General features: G+C 60.2%; 1 protein-coding gene across 3 annotated transcripts in view; it reads right to left on the bottom strand.

Annotated features, from left to right (window-relative positions):
• Positions 1 to 17360, bottom strand: part of RAI1 (retinoic acid induced 1) — a 73077-nt gene that overhangs the window by 20061 nt on the left and 35656 nt on the right. Inside the window, exon 1 of one of the 3 annotated variants that reach the window (XM_068423883.1) lies at positions 7407 to 7484. The exons of the other annotated variants lie outside the window; for them this stretch is intronic. The gene's annotated coding sequence lies outside the window, so the exon portion shown is untranslated. Of the gene's footprint in view, positions 1 to 7406; positions 7485 to 17360 lie in introns of those variants that run through there. 3 annotated transcript variants of the gene reach the window in all.

The following is a 17360-nucleotide window of genomic DNA, read 5'->3' as shown; positions in this document are numbered from 1 at the left end:
CCTGTTAGCGGCGGGTGCCTCGTTAGCCACTGAAGCTCGTTTGCAGCGTCAAGCAGCTCTGCCCCAGACACCTTCTCACCCGACCGGAGGCGCAGGATGTCCCCGGGCACTGTCACGACGCATTAAGACGCGGTGCTAAAAATAAGCAACGGCAAAAAAAAAAACCCACCAAGCGAGGAAATGGCAGTGCCTGCCTGCTCCTGCCGGCCCCGCGTGGGGAAAAAGCGAGGGTTTGCCTGGGCTTTATTAAAATGACACGTTTTCCCCTTCCCTCCGCCCCCATCTCCAGCCTCACCGAGGAGCGAGCCCCGCGGGGACACGCAGGACTTGGTGACAAACCATCCCGGGGGGGTTTGTTGCTCTGCACGCCGGTGGTTCGGGGCATGGCCACGGCTGGTGGACCCCTCGCCCACCCCACGCAGGACGGGGCTCTGCTCCCTGACGGGGCCAACCCCAGCACCATGTGCCCGGCCACGCTTTGCCGTCGAATGACGGGTGGGTTTTGGCCAGCCCTGTGTTAGACGCAACGCCCAGGCTGGTGCCCTGCGGCCGTCCCCATCCCGGCAGCTGCCCGGCAGGGCACCCATCTGCAAACACCCTGTTCTCCCTGCTCGCTGCTACCCGGGCACGTGGGTGCCGGCGCAGCACAGCTGGCGGGATGGGAGCTGGGTGCATCTCTCCCCCGGGGACGCATTTTGCACCGGAGAACTCGGAGAGGGGGCAGAGGTGGGCAAGAGGCTGCCTGCACCCATCCTGCTGCCCGCACCCATCCTGCTGCCTGCACCCATCCTGCTGCCTGTACTCATCCCACTGCCTGCACCCATCCTGCTGCCCGCACCCATCCTGCTGCCTGCACCCCACAGGGTGCCATCCTCCGTGCCATGTCCCACGGGGACGTCGGAGGGACAAGCGGGGACACAGCCTCTGCTGTCTCTGGGAGATGAAAGGGCAGCTCCAGGCTCGGGGACGTGCCTCCAGCCCAAGGCGTGCGGCCACCCCGCTGCCTCGGCCGCGGCTGGAACGAATGCATGCACATACCTCTGCCCCGGCACGGGTGTTTGCTCTTCTCTTCCGCGGCTGTGATTGATTAAAGGATCAGGGACATCTGAGAATGGAGGCAGCGGCGGCAGCAGCAGAAGCAGCTCCCTTTGGACTTGGAGAGCTTCCTTGCCTGCTGCTTGCTGCTGCCGTTGCCTGTCAGGCAGCTTTTAATCAAGGTTTGCTTATATCTGCAAAGGCCTTTCCCAGAGGGATGAAGGGAGGAAAAGAGGGGGGGAGAGTATATTAACATGCCAGCCACCCTCCCTCTCCCTCTCCTTTGTTTATGGAGAGGGTCAGTGCTTGGAAATGGCTGGTGGGGACAGGGGAAGGCGCTTTGGGGGTGCTGGGGGTGCAGTGCGGCTCGCGGCAGGTCTGGGTGCCGCAGCGTGGCCGTGGGGAGGAAGGGCATTGCCACCCAGCTGGGATGCGCTCGGCAACAGCAACGGTGCGTGGGGAGCAGGACCTGGCGCCCAGGGCTTGGTGGCTTCCTCTGGGTGGCCCTGGACGTGTGGCATGTCCCCATGGGTGCTGCGGTGGGCTCAGAGGGGACCAACCTGGACACCCTCAAATCGGAGTCTCAACCCGGAGAGACCTACAGACCATCTGTACACCTGAGACCGGCACCGTCCGTACGCTGGGACCAGCCAGGCGGGGGGAACCCAGGCCCCTCCATCCCTCCCCCAGCCCCACAGCGAGTCGGGGTCTCCCGTCCTACAGCAGCACCGGGGCCACAGCCAGGAGCCCTGCGGTGGCCACGTCACAACATCCCATCTCCCTTCTGTGGCACGGGCTTGGGCAGCGATACTGGGGCTGCAGAGGGACGGATGCCAGCCCCACACCTGCCCCGCAGCCCCCCAGGGATGGGTTTGCCCCACGACGCTGGGAATTTGGCACAGCACCCGCCTCACCACCGTCACCGGCTCCAGCCACCACCACAGCCTGCGCACACCCGCGCAAGCGGCGCGGGAGGACGGGTGACCCCCAGCCCCGTGTCCCCCCATCGTCCCCCTCTGCTGCCATCCGCGCGCATCACTCAGGCTCTCCGCGTCCTCTTATTGCTCAGCTAATGACCTGCTAAAAGTATTGTGTGAAGAACCGCGCTCCTCGCCAGCCATTAAAGCAGTGAGGACCAGCGGGTCATGCTTTATTGCTTTAATAACCGAGTTTACGAAAGGTCGTCTCATAACTGATAACATGCATAATTTTTGTAACTTAATTAATGCTGCTAATATACTGGAGTCTCCATCAGCTGCTGTTGCAACTGATTGCAGTTTGCATCCAGAGCGGGGCCGGGCTCTGCCCCGCTGTCCTGGCCAGCACCCGTGGTGGGAGCAGGGTGCAGATCCGAGCAGGATGCAGCGGAGCATCCCCGGCAGAATTGCTGCAGCTGGGAAGGAGATGCTGCTGGAGGGGGAGCGGGGCCAGACCCCCGGCAAGGCTGGAGAGAAGGGATTTCTGCGCTTCCTCCATGCCCGGCCCGCGCAGCAGTCAAGGGCGGACACATGACCCACAATCAGGGAGCGTTTTGCCCAGGGAAGGACCAAAAGCCTCTGTGGGATGGCAGTCGCTCACACAGAATCCCAGAATCAATGAGGTTGGAAGAGCCCTCTGGGATCATCGAGTCCAACCATTGCCCTGACACCACCATGCCAACTAGACCAGGGCACTAAGTGCCATGGCCAGTCTTTTCTTAAACCCCTCCAGAGATGGTGACTCCACCACCTCCCTGGACAGCCCCTTCCAATGGCTAATGACCCTTGCTGAGAAGAAATGCTTCCTAATGTCCAACCTGAACCTCCCCTGGCGAAGCCAGGACTCCCCGCCTGGAGTCAAAACCAAGCCAAGGAGCTTTGCCCTGCGGGGGGATTTAGGGCCGAGTCCCAGCGCTGACCCCACTCCCCCCGGCCGTGCTGCGGGCAGTGGGGCTGGCACAGGGCACGCTCCCGGGGGCTGCACATCCATCGCTGCCCCGCAGAGGTAAATGTCACCGAGACGGCCGCCTTTTTTTTTTCCCAGCGCTGTATTTTTTAAGGACAACCTCCTTGACAAGAACACATTTTTCTCATTAAAGGGGGGAAGAAAAAAAAAATAAAGAAGCAAACAACATCTCCCAGCGCACACCTGGGGGGGCCGAGCGTCTGCAGGGGAGGGGGGGGGAGCTGGCAATTTCCCAGGTAGCAAAACTGGGCTCTTCCCTTGCAAAAATAAATAAAAATTATGTAAGCAGGAGCCCAGGTGCCCGCGGTGTGCGCGTCCCTGATATGCTGCCACCAGCAAATCCGGGGAGCTGTGAATCCCCGGCCCGGCGCAGCCAGCGCCGCAAAGCCGAGCTGCTCCAGCCGCCTGCTTAGTTTTGCAAATTCTTTCCCGCTGGCTGAGAAAAGCCAATATGTCTGCTGCCGCTCCCGCTCCAGCGCAATAATTGTTCAGCGCTGGTTATCATCCTGCCAGAAAGGCACGAGCTACCGCTGGGGTGCTCGGCTTGCTGTTAAATGCAGCTCGATGATTTCCTTAGCAAATGCAAGTTTTCCAAGGAAGTGGGTGGAATCTGCTTGGCTTTGATTAGACAGCTTGGGTTTTTGTTTTCCTGGTGCTTGAGAGAGGGGAAAAAAAAAAAAAAAAAAGCAGCATAAAATATGTGGCTTTTGCATCCCCTCTGCCCTGCAACGCAGGCTCGCGCGCATCCCGGCGATGGTCCCCCTGGGACGCGCAGCTTTGCCCACACTCGCAGCGATGATCCCGTGGAATGAGGCTATGATCTCTCATCAATCATCGCCGAGCGCGCGCTCCCTCCCGCGCCCGCTCCCCCGCGCCGTGCCCGTTGCCAGCGCGCGGCTCCGCTTTGCCTCCTCGCCTCCAAGAGTCAAAGGGTGCAGGGTTGGTACCCCCCCATCCCAGTGCCCGTGAAGCCAGGACTCTGCTCGGGGCTGGGGGGCACGGGGCAGCCCCTCTGCCCCCCTCCCAGCTCGGCACAACCGAGGGATGCTCAGGAGGGGATGCGGGATGCCGGCGAGCCCTTCCTGTGGGACCGCTGCTCGGAGGCAGGGTGAACCCCAAACCCCAGGGCAGCACCCAGGCTAAGGCGGGTGCTGCGAGGGAGGTGGGATCAGGGCAAGCCCTGAGGCTGCGGAGAAGGCAGGTCTGCCTCCCCGCCTTTGCCAGGGGAGGAAAAACGACTTGAAATTAAGATTTCCTGATGTTTGGGGGTTTGGAGACCTCGACACCCCCCTGCGACCATCTGGCTCTTCCCCTCTCGCGGCAGCTCGCTCCCGCGTCCCCCGTCTATCCGTGAATACCAATTACGGTTTAGGAGAACGTATATCTGAGATGTGCAAATACAAAAGGCAGGAAATAAAAGTCATCTCTTACTGAAGAGGAGAGGTAACCATGACTACCTGGGACCTCATTTAAAACTGTGCCGGCCGCAGGCTAAAAGGCAACGCTTCCTATTGTTACACGCCTTTACAGAAACCTTTGAAAACCCGTTTCCCCCCCAAAACCAGCTGGGAAGTAAGAATGAAAATGAGAATTGGAGGGAGGGGAGGACGTAGAAGGTATTTATTGGTGTTTGCGGGCTGGTTTTGCGTCCCCCCTGCGCGAAAACAGCCGGCGAGCTGAAACTTCAAATGAACAACTCGGAGGGAGCCGGAGCGCCGGCGGCGGCGGCATCGTGGCTCCGGCGCCACGTGGCAGCCGGCCGGGATCCCGCGCGGCGCAGGCAGAGCCGCGGCTCGAGAGCTGGGAGAGAAACGCACCCCAGGAGGGATGCGGGGGGTGAGAGCCAGCGAAGGGCTCCCAGTGCCGCCGGGATGTGCTGGGGAGCTGGGAGGAGCTGGTGGCTCTCGGTGCAGGCCCCAGGCACGCTCTGCCCGCCGGCACAGCCCACGGTCGGTGGGATCTCGGGGGCAGCTGGGGCTCACCGAGCTCGCACGTGAAGCGTGCTGGATCCTGCACCCTGCAGGAGGGATGTCCAGGAGGTCGGGGGTGACCGGGAAGCACCAGCTTCCCACCCAACCCTCCTCACCAGCCGGGTCGGCAGTGCCGGCGCAGGCCCGAGGGACGCTGGCTCACTGTCCTCGGCCGCCTGCAGAGACACCCGATTGCTCCGGTACGTGTCACCACGACCTGCCCCATCCACAGGGAGAGCCATCCTTCAGCCACCAGCCCAGCTCTTGAGCTCACGGTCACAAAGCCAATGACCAGGCAATTAAACTCCCTGTTGTTTTGGTTCAAGAGCCATCCTGCCACGCCAGCAGCGTGCCCCTTGCCAGGGTGAAGCCATTGAGAAGCAAGCCTGTGCCAGTGCTCGCCCTTCCCTGCCCTACTGTGAGCGGTCACCCAGTCCCCGGGATTTTGGGGATGGCTTTCCCCATGGAGGACAGGACCGGGATGGCCCCCCCTGTATCAACCACAGCCAGCTGCTGCCAGAGAGGGACGTCCTGGCAGGGCCATCGGCAGGAGACAGCGCCTCCGGAGAGGAGCAGCCGCTCCGGCACAGCCGGACCCTTGGGAGGTGCCAGCAGTTCCCACCTGGGTGATATGAGGTTCCTGCTCCAGCCTTACCCCGTCTGATGCCAACAGGGCGTGAGGAAGATTTGCCTATCTGCTACCTACACCCAAAGGAGGGATCAGTGCCGGACGGCGCCGTGCCGATTCCCCACCGGGATAAAGTCAGTTCCCCATCGGAATAAAACCTTGCGATGGTCGAGGCGATGGGTGGGATGGTGGGAGGACTGGCAGCCCCCCGCGCCCCCCTGCCAGCGCCCTGGACCCACACCCGGGACCACACAACAGGGCTGCGGGCAGGAGCCCGAGCCAGGAATTATGGTCTGTACAAAAGACAATGACAGTGAATCTTGTTACTGGCTTTTCAGCAAACGTAATGCCTTTTTATTAGAAAATTAAAGGGTATGAAAAGCTTTCCAAGGCTGAAGAGCTGAAATGTGCTTTCATAAAATATGCGGCGTCTGATAAAACGGATTTGCTTGTCTGCCTGCCCCAGCCCCCTCCACCTCCTGGTTATTATTCCTGCCGGCAAGGTGATGCCTTCTGCCAAAACACCCATCCCAGCACGGCCGGCTCCTGCCTGCGGAGACCGTGGGGACCGGCACCGCTCCCCGGCACCCCACGCTGCTCCCTGGCACCCCAGCCACTCAGTCGTGAGGCACCACACAAGGGTTGCTTTTGGGGTTTTTTTTAGCTAAATAAAACTCAGAAGGGCAGTTTTTCCCCTCCCAGGTGGCAGGTAAAGGCTGATGACGATCCAGCCCATCACCCCGAACCCAGCCGTGAGGACGCAGCGGTCACAGGCAGGAGGAGAGAAGAAGCGAGGCAATGGTGGACAGAATGAGACGGATTCCCCCCAGCCACGGCACAAACAGTGACCATTAAAAACCTCCCGGGGAGCCCCCTCCCCAGGGAAAGCTGTGCCACCCTCCCCTGCACCGGCCCTTGCCACGGCCACCGCGCTGGCAGGCACGGGGCTGGCACCCTCCAATGGTTTGTCACCCTTGTTCTGGCGGAGACTGGGGAGATGAAACAACATCCCCTGGGTGCCATTGGGGAGCCGACACCTCGGCTGGGAGAGGACCCAGAAGGCCTGGAGCTGTCCCCAAATGACTCCATCCCTGGCAATGTGACACAGGGAGCGAGGGGACAGCAGCACCGCCGGCACGCACCCGCTGCAGTGTGCGGGACAAAGCCACCAGTCATGGGGGTCATGGGGCTGGCAGGGACAGGGACAGGTGGCAAGGGGACAGCAGCACCGGTGTCACGCACCCGCTGAGCGTACGGGACAAAGCCACCGGACACGGGGACACAGGGCTGGCCAGGACAGGGACAGGCAGCATCCAGCCACCACCCCGCCACCATGCCAGGCACCAGCAGGGAGAAGCAACCCCGGCAGCAACACCGCTTGCACCACGGCAGCGTGTGTCCCCACATGCCCCCTCCCTCCCCTCTACGTGAGCGAGCCCACCACGACCCAGCTACGGCGGCTTCTCCTTTCCCACCCCACCGGCCCCGGTAGCCTCCCGGTGCCGCGCGTGACGCCTCGCTGGCTATTACCACAGGAAAAGCTGTAACGCTACAGCAAACCTCCCCGCTCAGCCCTGCTACAAATCAGGGTCAGGCAGCAGCGCTGTTAGACAGAGCCTGCCACTACGTGCTCCTGCTCCTAATGTCCTCCCCAGCACGCTTCACGCAGTGAGACAGCGCCTCGGCCCCGTTGCCCACCCAGGGCTCGCTGCCCTGTCTCCCCCGTAGCCACGTGGGTTCCACGCCGGGGCCGGCAGCACCGAGGGTTAACGCTGGGGAGGCACGGCCAGGGATGTTTTTCTCCCCCCAAGGGCTGCTCTGGTTTTTACCTTTAACATCTGCAAATGTGGTTAAAAGTTTGCCGAGCCTATTTTTAGAGCCTCTCGCCACATGCGATTTCTCCATCGTGAGACAGGAAACGCTGATGAGGTTGTTCGCTGCCGAGCTGCTTTCTCCTCCCCGGATGGCCTCCCAGCTACCACGTCACCGGCCCCCCGGCCCCCACCTCCCGGCGAGGGCACCGCGTCCTGCGGCGGCAGCTATGGCAAGCCGGAGAGCCAGGAGAGCTGCCCGCACGCCACCAGCTTGCCCTGTGCCTCAGTTTCCCAGTTTCCTCTGCTATGGAGACAGGCTGAGAGAGTTGGGGCTGTTCAGCCTGGAGAAGAGAAGGCTCCGGGGAGACCTTCTAGCACCTTCCAGCACCTGAAGGGGCTACAGGAAAGCGGGAGAGGGGCTTTTTACAAGGGCATGAAGTGATAGGACGAGGGGGAATGGTTTTAAACTGAAAGAGGGGAGATTTAGATGAGATATTAGGAAGAAATTCTTTGCTGTGAGGGTGGTGAGACCCTGGCCCAGGTTGCCCAGAGAAGCTGTGACTGCCCCCTCCCTGGCAGTGTTCAAGGCCAGGTTGGATGGGGCTGGGAGCAACCTGGTCTGGTGGAAGGTGTCCCTGCCCGTGGCAGGGGGTTGGAACTAGATGGGCTTTAAGGTCCCTTCCAACCCAAACCATTCCACGATTCTATGATTCTATGACAGCATTTTGCTTCCCTGCCCACCCCAGCGCAGTGCTAAGGGCTCAGCGGCTGCCACATCCCCTTGACCACAAGATTCATTGGCACCGGGCACAGGGCTACCAGCAAAGAGACCCCAGCAGGGATGCCCACCACCCGCCCCCGTGCCGCGGGCTGCTCAGTGTGTCCCCGCCATCACGCTTAATACTTTAGAGCCGAAGCAGACCCCGGTCCCCGTCGGGCACCGACCCTGCTGCCGCCTGCCAGAGCCCCGCGCCTGAGTAGGCGGCACGGGCTCGACAGCCCCGGCGCGGCTGCGGCTGGGCGGCGCGGGTACCTGCTGTTTGAATGTCAACACCTCATTTATACATCTTGATTGGCTCTCATCAGCCATGCTGTGCTACACCTGATTGCTCCGAGCCGGCGCGGGGTGCCAGACTGCAGCGCGTAATTTCATTTAATTGGCCCTCCATCCGAAGGAAAACAGAAATAGAGGAATAAAGAAACAATAAAGCATCCTCTCCTCTAAAAAAAGATGAAAATCTCTGCGTTTTTTGGGGGCTTGGTTTTATTTTGTGACCACGAGCTGTGGGCTGTGGGAATCCCTTCCTGGCGGTGCCGTGAGATGCTTTGTCACCCCCTCGGCCCACGACGAGCCCCCCGCTCCTGTCACGCTCGCCTGTGCTCCTTCTCCCGCCCGCTCTTGCAAACCACTGAGGCTGAAATTTCAATTAAGGAAGAGAAATAATTACCCGCCGCTCCACATTGCCTCTAAGATGGTAGCCAACGCCGGCAAGCCGAGTCACCGCCTCCCGCCGCGTCCTGGCGGGCCACCATCCGGCTGCCATTTCCAGGGTAATGCCAGCCCAGCCGCCGCTCGCCGGTGGCTACTACCGCAGCCGTGCCAGGAGGCCAACGCCGTGCCGATGCTTGGAAGAGATGTTGGCTTCCGCGGCGAGAGCGGGGCATGATTTTATTTTAGCACAGCCAGAAGTAAACAAGAAACAAACCCCATCGGAGTGGAAAGGGCGCAAACCCCCCTCAGAGGATGCTGCAGCTTCTCCTTGCCAGCCAGCCTGTCCCAGCTCCAGCTCAGCCCTGATGGGGTGGCACGACCCTGTCACAGATCCCTGGGGTCTGTCCCCAGCCAGCGCAGCCAGAGGTGTGAGATGCAAACCCCAAGAGAAGGCAGACACTGATGCTGGCGCGGGCACAGGAGGCTCCGCCATTGTGAGGATGAGGAGGAGGAGGATCACGATGCACAGGGCTGGCCTGGGGTTTTACGCACCTTGCAGGGCTGTGGTTCCCAAGCTTGAGCCCCTCCTGCTCCAGCCAAAACCCCACCGGGCACAACAACAGCAAGAAACACCGGCCGGCTCGCACCGAGCTGGGCTGGGGGAGATGCCACGTTGGGGTGGTGAGGACCGAGATGGAGCTCCAGGAGCAAGAAGGCAGAGGCTTGCTGTGGAAGCGGGTGCTCCCCGCACTCCGACAGATACAAACACGCTGCTGCCCAGCGACCCCACAATAATCAGCTTGTGCCACCACGTGCTATGGCAGCTGTAACCCCGCTCCCATAGCCCCGCTGCCCAGGGAGCTCCGCGGGCGCTGCGAGGATCCCCGCTGCTGCAGAATGAGCTGGTGAGGGTGATGTGGTGTGTCACCCAAACCAGACCCTCTGCAATCAACGGGGAAGGAGTCTCATTTTCTCTGGATGTTTTCCCATTCCTCTTCCCCGGGGGAGGCCGCACCGAAGGCTGTGAGTCCTGTGACTCCAGCAGCAGGAGATGCGGGAGCGCCGGGCAGCGATCACAAGAACAGGGAAAGCAGCAGCCTCAGGTTGCAGATTAGCTTCATTTTACAGCCAGGGAGGCAGAAACCTCCAGTTGTTCCCCATCTCACCGGAGACCACACACGGAGCCTGGGGAAAGCCAGGGAGAGGTCGCGGGTCTCTGCGGGGCGAGAGCATCCTCTCCCTGAGGAGGGAGGGAGCTCGCAGTTAGCTCCCCCAACCCATTGCCGCACCCCAAACTTCGAGCAGGGCCACACGTTGCAGCCCTTCCCCCCGTGACGCCAAACATCCCCCCTGCAATACCGTCGGAGGCCACCGAAACCAGTTTGGTGGCGAGAGGCTCTTTAACCGAGTTTAAATGCGCTTCCCTTGACTCGGTTCCCAGCTCAGCGTAAAGGAGACCCAACTTGGCCGGCAGCCACGGCGCTCAGCTATGCACGTCCCTACAAGAGACACATTCCTCAGCGCTGCAGCTAAGTGCAGCACAGCCTTTGAGGCCTTCACCCCTCCTTCAACGATAATTTACGCCCTCTGACCCAACTCCCCCTTTTAAATCAGGCTGATCAATAGAGAAACCAGACAATCCTTTTAAGAAACTATCTCATCTGATCCTTCCAGCTAATGATCTCTGCTCTTCTTAACAGCTGTTTGCAGATATGTAGCCCAGGCTGCTGGGGGAAGCGGGAGGAAGAAAAGCCACTCGAGCCAAATTTCTCCAAGCAGGAGCAGCAGCGTCGCTCACGATTTGCACGGGAGCAAAACGGGAGACGCTCCCATCCTGGGAGCCCTTCGAGAGTATTCTCCTTCATCCCTGCTCTTCCTGCAGGCTCCAGCCTCCCCTGTAAAGAAAACCCAGCAACGCAAAGCACCGACCCCGAACGCGGTTCCTGGCTGAGCCGTGGTCGCCCGCACCCCGTGCCATGCACAACCGCGGCACCACGGCTCCCAGCTCCTCTGCGCACGGAGGGGAAGCGGTGAGCACTGGGGATCTCCATCACCTGGCCGGCAAACCCTGGCCCCTCGTGGGACCCTCGCTTTATCACGGCACCAAAAGCTCACGGGCACAGCCGCCTTCTGCCCACGGAGGAGATAAACCGCATCGGTGGAAGAGGGAGAGATGTCCGGCGTGGCATGAGGAGAATGGCACGGGCAACGTCCACGGCAGAGCCTCCAGAAGGGCTTTATTGATGGCGGCCGCGTTTCTATTTAACTGGTAAAGGAACAGGGTTAACCAGCGACGAGGGGAGCATCGAAGAACCCTTTAAGTTTTTGAAGTAAAACAGCCCCTGGAACAACCGCTCTCGGTAGCCAAACGTCCCCTTCTCCTCTGTGTGCGCTGGGCTTTTGACATTTACGACGCTGCCCGAGAACCTCCCAGAGGCAGGATGCTTTCCGTGCGTCTGAGGGCCATTTCTCACCTGGCACACTCAGACGGGGATTTCTGCCCTGCCTGGGCAGTGTCTGTCCCCAGCACCCCCTCCCCATGGGGACCTCACCCAGGAGGCAGGATGGGACCATGCCGCAAGGATGCTCAGCACCCTCAGCAGGCTCCGAGCCCGGGGCACCTCCAAGGTCCCCCCCCGACGTGTCCCCTTCCATCCAGCCCTTGCTCTGAAGCCAGGCAGCAGACGAAGAAGCAGAAGGGTCTGAAGGGCTGCGGCAGCGCAGCGCGGTGCGGGCCCTGCCACAGCAGTCACAGTGAATTACAAGGCGTTAGAGCCCCGCGCCGCCGTGCCTCTCGCGCGGCAGCAGTCACGGTGAAGGACGTGCTCTGATAGGACTAGTCTTCTCCGGAGAATCCGGTCGCCGGGTTGGTGAAAGGCAGTGGTAGGAACGGGCCAGCCCTGCTCTATAGATCACACGGCGACAGGCGCGGTGAAGGACACGCTGTCACGGGACGAGGCGGTGCGGGGGTTTGCCTGGTGACAGCCAAGCTGAAGGACGCGGTGTTTGGGGGGACGGCTGTGCCGCGCTGGATCAGTGTCCACGCCTTTGTGAGCCAGCAGCCATGAACGTTTTTAATTATTCTTTCTGACTTTATTGAGCATCTCATTTTCATTTACGCACCAGTCATCTCCACCTGAGAACGGGGCCGGTGCTGCTCCTTCCCAGCACTGCTCCCGTATCCCCTCCGGGCACGAGCCGGATGGGACCCAGCAGAGCCGGAGGTCCATCCCCGGCACAGGGGACCCACCCGGTGACCGACCTGCCCTGCAGCTCCTCTGCACACCCCACATGACATCAAGGACCGTAACGCAGCTGGGCAGGGCCTCCCTGATGCTCAATGTCCCTCCTCACCGAAGCACAAGCACTGAGCACCAATTTTAGCGGCTGCCATAAATGCAGCAGGAGCGGTGTCCCCTGGTGAGGCATCGAGCGGTGACTAAGAGCAGAGATGACAATAAAGCAGAGGAAGCAAGGACTGACTGCAAAGCAGCAAACCAACCCCTCGAATCCAGCTCAGAGGCACCGGCTGACGATGCTCCCCCAAACCAGAACGGAGCCCGAGCCCTGCATGGACACGAGCCGAGCTGGCGACGGGGAGCTGGGCTCGCTTGGGCTCGGGCTGAGCTCAGTCCTGGTGCAGGCTCAGTTTGGGTGGAAATCCCGTAAACAGGAGGGGAGAAAGGCTTCCCCCCATCAGGACGCTGGGATGGAGTTCAAGCTTCCTTAGCAAAGCGCACAGAGAGGCTGCTGCACAGCCCCTGCGTATAAATCTACCCCCTTAACACGTTCCTGGTGGTAAATGTAATAGAGGTTGTGCACGACTTGACAGATCAACGCGTATTTATGGTGCTTTGGCACAAGGGATACAACCAGTCGGGCTTTTTGCTCGTCTCTACCACTTGGGTATAGACAAACCCATTTGAATAACTCTTGTTTCAGCCACGGCAGAGATCCAGCCCGTTCCCCACGGAGCAAGCGCCAGACCTTGGGCCAAATTAATCTCCGATGGATCTCCATCAACTTCACGGAGTTACAACCACAATTTGGCCCATGCGTGACACGTAAATCTGTTCATTTCTCTTCCGAATTGTCCAAATACCCCAGCATTTGTTAGCGCAGGAGAAGGACTCATCCTCCGGGAGAGATTTCTTTGGATACCGCGCCAGCCCTTCCTTTTTTTTCATTTCCTTTGCTGCCTGGGATAAAAGGCGAGCGAGACGGTCCGTAGTACGTGTCTGAGCTGTTTGGGAAAGAAATAGGAATTTTCTCCTGCCATTCCCAGTCTTTTGATAGGCAGGTGGGATGCGAGCAGGAATAACTCAATCAAGACAGTGCAATTTTTAATTAATTTGTGGATCCCTTTGCCAGCTGATCGCCTTGGAGACAAAAGGAAAGCCTCTGCTTTAACACTTGTGTGTGCCTGGTACTCTGAGCCTCCTCTTTTCACCGACGCATCTTTGGTCTTGAAAGCTGCACAAAAGGAAGAATTCCTTGATCTTTTGCCTTGGCTTTTGCTAAGACGGAGACACACGCGAGGGGGAGCTGGGTTGGGGTTTCTTTTATATTTTTTGGAGAATGTTAGAGCCCAAAATGCACACAGAGTGGGGTGGGGAAGGAAAAAAAATAAAAGGAAAGGGGAAAAAAAGCCCTTCAGCCCTAAGCAAGCAGAGTGTTCTCCCCTTGCTCTGTTGCCACCTCCTGCCCAGCCCGCTCCATCCCCAAGGGGAGGGAGTTGAAAGGTTCAAGCTACATCAAGCAGTGAGTAATGCAGCGGGAGGCTCCTGCTCGGGGCCGGGCTCTCGCCCTCCGCCATCGCTCCCTGCCCCGGGCCCGATGCTGCGCGGGGCAGAGCCCAGCTCTCGCCCTCCCCTTCTCCCCGCCACCCGCCGCCAGCGACAGCGGGGATGCGGGAACTTCCCAGGCGGTGACTGACACTACAATTATCGATTGCCGGCTGCAAAGGCTTGCTCTTGCCTCCCTCCCTCTTCTCACTTGTTTTCTTCTGTGCAGCAGAGCACCGGCCTTCAGAGCCTGCTGCTGGAAAAGGCTCAGACTGACGGGGTGTCGAGATACCTGCTGCCCCCGGCTTTCAACGTTCCCTCGCAGGGGAAGAGACCCTGCGCCGGCGAGGGGAGCTCGGCTAGCTCCGAAAGAAAGGGAGGAAAGAAAAGCCTTCCTCTCTCCTCCGTCGAGGAGATGCTCTTGAACCACAAGCAGCTTTTTCAAGGCTCAGCTTGGCTGCGTGTGGCTCAGCAATCTCGAGATGCTGGGAAGGAGGAGAGGCGGCGTGCCAGCCGGCCCCTGCCAGCGGCTCCATCCTGCCCAAAACCAAGGCACCCAAGAAAAACACCACCCTCCCCAGCAGGTCTCCGTGGGGTGGTACACGCATGTGATCGCGTGTCCATCGGATTTGGCTGTGGCCATTTTGGAGGCGGGGAGGGCAAGGGGCCCCCTGGCCAGAGGAGGTCACCCGGCAAAGGCTGCAGAATCACAGAATCAACCAGGTTGGAAAAGTCCTCTGGGATCATCGAGTCCAACCATTGCCCTGACACCACCATGCCAACTAGACCAGGGCACTAAGTGCCATGTCCAGGCTTTTCTTAAACCCCTCCAGAGATGGTGACTCCACCACCTCCCTGGGCAGCCCCTTCCAATGGCTGATGACCCTTGCTGAGAATAAATGCTTCCTGATGTCCAACCTGAACCTCCCCTGGTGAAGCTTGAGGCTATGAAGGACCGGGACTCCCCAGCCCCAGTGCATCCTCTGCTGCTCGGCACTGATGGCACAGGGAGACCAGGCCAGAGGGTTTTCCTAGCAAAGACCAGCAAAGTAGGAGCTCCAGGTGCCCCCCTGGGTCCTCCACCAAAGGCTGCTATGTCACCGTGGGAGGCCACCCTGCCCAATGGCCCTGGCACAGGGCTCCTGGGTCCTCTGCAAGCCCCATCCCTGGCTCAGCTGGCCTGGGAGGTGTTTGCAAAGCCTGGTGGCACCTCGGCACCATGGCTAAGCGTTACGCGCTGGAGCCAGAGGCCTGAAATTAAAGCCGGTTCCATGGCTGTCGGTGTCGACACCTGGTGACGGGAAGAGAGGGATCGATGATGGAGAGTCTGTCGCTCCTGATACATCGCTGTCAGGGTCAATACACAGCTCTCGGGAGATCAGATGTCCAGGTTAACTGCTTTGCCTCTGTGCTAAGCCGATGGGCTGGCAGAGCCCCGTCCTCCTCACGCATCCTCTTCCCTGGCCAGACTCAGCCCTGCAGACAGCAAATGCCACCGAGAGCATCCCCAGGGCTCGTGACTCTTGTTTTCTTCCATGTAGAGCTCAAGTGTAGCTGCAAAATGTGTCCAGGGCTGGGAGAGGGACACGGGGGCAATAGGGAGCTGCCCCCCAGGAGCTTTCAGCTGCACCAAACCAGCCCGCTGCCACACGTAGCATCACCATGGGACCACGTGGGGACACGGGGCTTGGGGACAGCCACCACCCCCCTGTGGTCACAGAGACTTTGGCCATCCAAGGGGGCTTGGGAGGGGGAGTGAGGGTGACAAGAACCCTGTGCGGGGAGCCACGTCTGCCAGTTCCCCTGCCCATCCCAAATTGCTGGGCAACAGAAAGGTCCTGCTGGCTCAGTGGCCATGTCCCACTCCACACCCTGGGCGGACAGAGGATCCCCGTGGCTTTGGCACGACGCCTGTCCCCTCCAGGTGACACTCCAGCTGCAGAGAACCACCCTGGACCCCTGTGGGGGGGTGACAGCGGGGCTGCATTGTGCCTTCTGCACCAAGCAGGCTTGTGGCATCTCACGGCACCCCACGGCACCCCACAGCCGCATGGGGTTCCCGGCTATCGCAGCAAGCCCAGGCAGGAGGCACAAGCCCTGCTTTGCACCCTCACCACGTGCCACGCCAGGCAGGATCCGTCCCGCAGCCCAGGGGGTCCCGCACGGACGAGGACCCTGCAGCCTCTCCCACCTCCTCCTCCAGCACGGCACAGCCAGCACCAGCCACCAGCCTCCCCGGGGGACCCCGGCATGGCCCCCCGAGGGGAGACCAGGGGGTCTTACCTGCTGGCAGCACACAGAGCCAGCCTGGGGGGGGAACACAGCGTTGCACCCCAACCCCGGCGTAGCCAGACTTGCGCCAGCTCCCCCCCAAAAAAACCCCAAGAAAACAGAGCGCAGCATGAATAACAAAAGCAGCGATCAGTAAAGACGCTCCCAAGAGGCTGCAAGTTCTTCAATTAGAGCTCTCATTATAGGAACGAGAAACTCCACGCCGTCTTCTGTACGGGTAACACTTTTTTTTTCCCCTCTCTTTTAAAGAAAAAAGGGAGGGAGGGAGAGGAGGGCTGCATCTCTAATGCAACAGACAGGTCTGCTGAGATTCACTTTGGCTCTTATTTTGACTTTCATCTAAAAGAGCTGCCCTGGGAATCCATTAAGTCCAATTTAAATCGGCTCTCCGCCCTCACGGCTTCTCCCCGCCTTCGCAGCCCCCCCCAGCTCCCTTCTCCCCCCCACCATCCCCTGGAAGCAAACAAACACAAAAGCAAGGCCAGGCAGGGCAGGCAGCGAAGGGCAGGCAGCGAAGGGCAGCCCCGGCGCGCTCTCGGAGCCGTTCCCCGGGGGATTACAGCCCTCCCAGGGGCAGTTGCTCCATCTTTATTTCCACCCAAATAAACGCAATCCGGCCACGTCTGGGTATCGCCTCAACATCACCCACCTCGGCGGTGCTGCCGGGGGGGCCAAAGGGCTTCGGGACCCGCTTCTGCCCCCCACGCATCTCCCCCCTCCACGCACAGGCGTATTTTCCTCTGATTTTATTATTTTCGAGTACAATTAGCTCCATTAACGCTGCAGCTGGCAAAGTTGGATGGGATATAACCACACGCTTCACTCCAGGTTGGGTATTTTTTGCCCCCCCGGCGACTTTCCCCACCACCCCAAGCTCATTCCTCTGCCTTTGGGAACGGCCCCCCCCCCCGCAGCCCCGCAGAGGGACGGACCCCCCTCGCCTTTCATCTCATTCAAGCTCCGCTTCTGTCGTATAAGCAGTTTTCCAGCTCCCCCCCCCCCCCGTAACACACCCGCTCTGCATTGCATCCTATTCATATGTTTTCAATCATCGCCGTTTCGTTATTTAAAACAAAAGCACAGGGCCCCCCCCACCCCAGCCCCGGCAGCAGGCTCCGAGCCCCCTCGCCGCGCTCCTCCGTTATTCCCCAGTTTGTTTATTTATTAATGTCAACGGAGGATTTTGGGGAGGGGGGGGCCAAAATTTGCCGTGGGAGAAAGGGAGCGGGAGGTGAAAGTCCCAGCGAGGGGCTTCGCCGAGGCGCAGCCAGATGTGCAGACCCCGCGATTCCGCGGGTTATCTGCTACATCCATCTTTTTTTCCCCCCCTGCCCCGCCAGCCACCGAATAAAAGAAAGAAAATCCATCAAGTCAGCGTTCTCACGTGCAGACAACGGCGAGGAGAGGCAGGCGCCTGACCGCGGCACCGCCGCAACTTTTGTAAGTATAAAACCACGCACG

The sequence above is a fragment of the Nyctibius grandis genome, chromosome Z (assembly GCF_013368605.1).
Source record: "Nyctibius grandis isolate bNycGra1 chromosome Z, bNycGra1.pri, whole genome shotgun sequence".
In the NCBI taxonomy this organism is placed as follows: domain Eukaryota; kingdom Metazoa; phylum Chordata; class Aves; order Nyctibiiformes; family Nyctibiidae; genus Nyctibius; species Nyctibius grandis.
The sequence above is the reverse complement of the archived record's forward strand: the minus strand, read 5'-3'. Positions and strand labels throughout refer to the sequence as shown.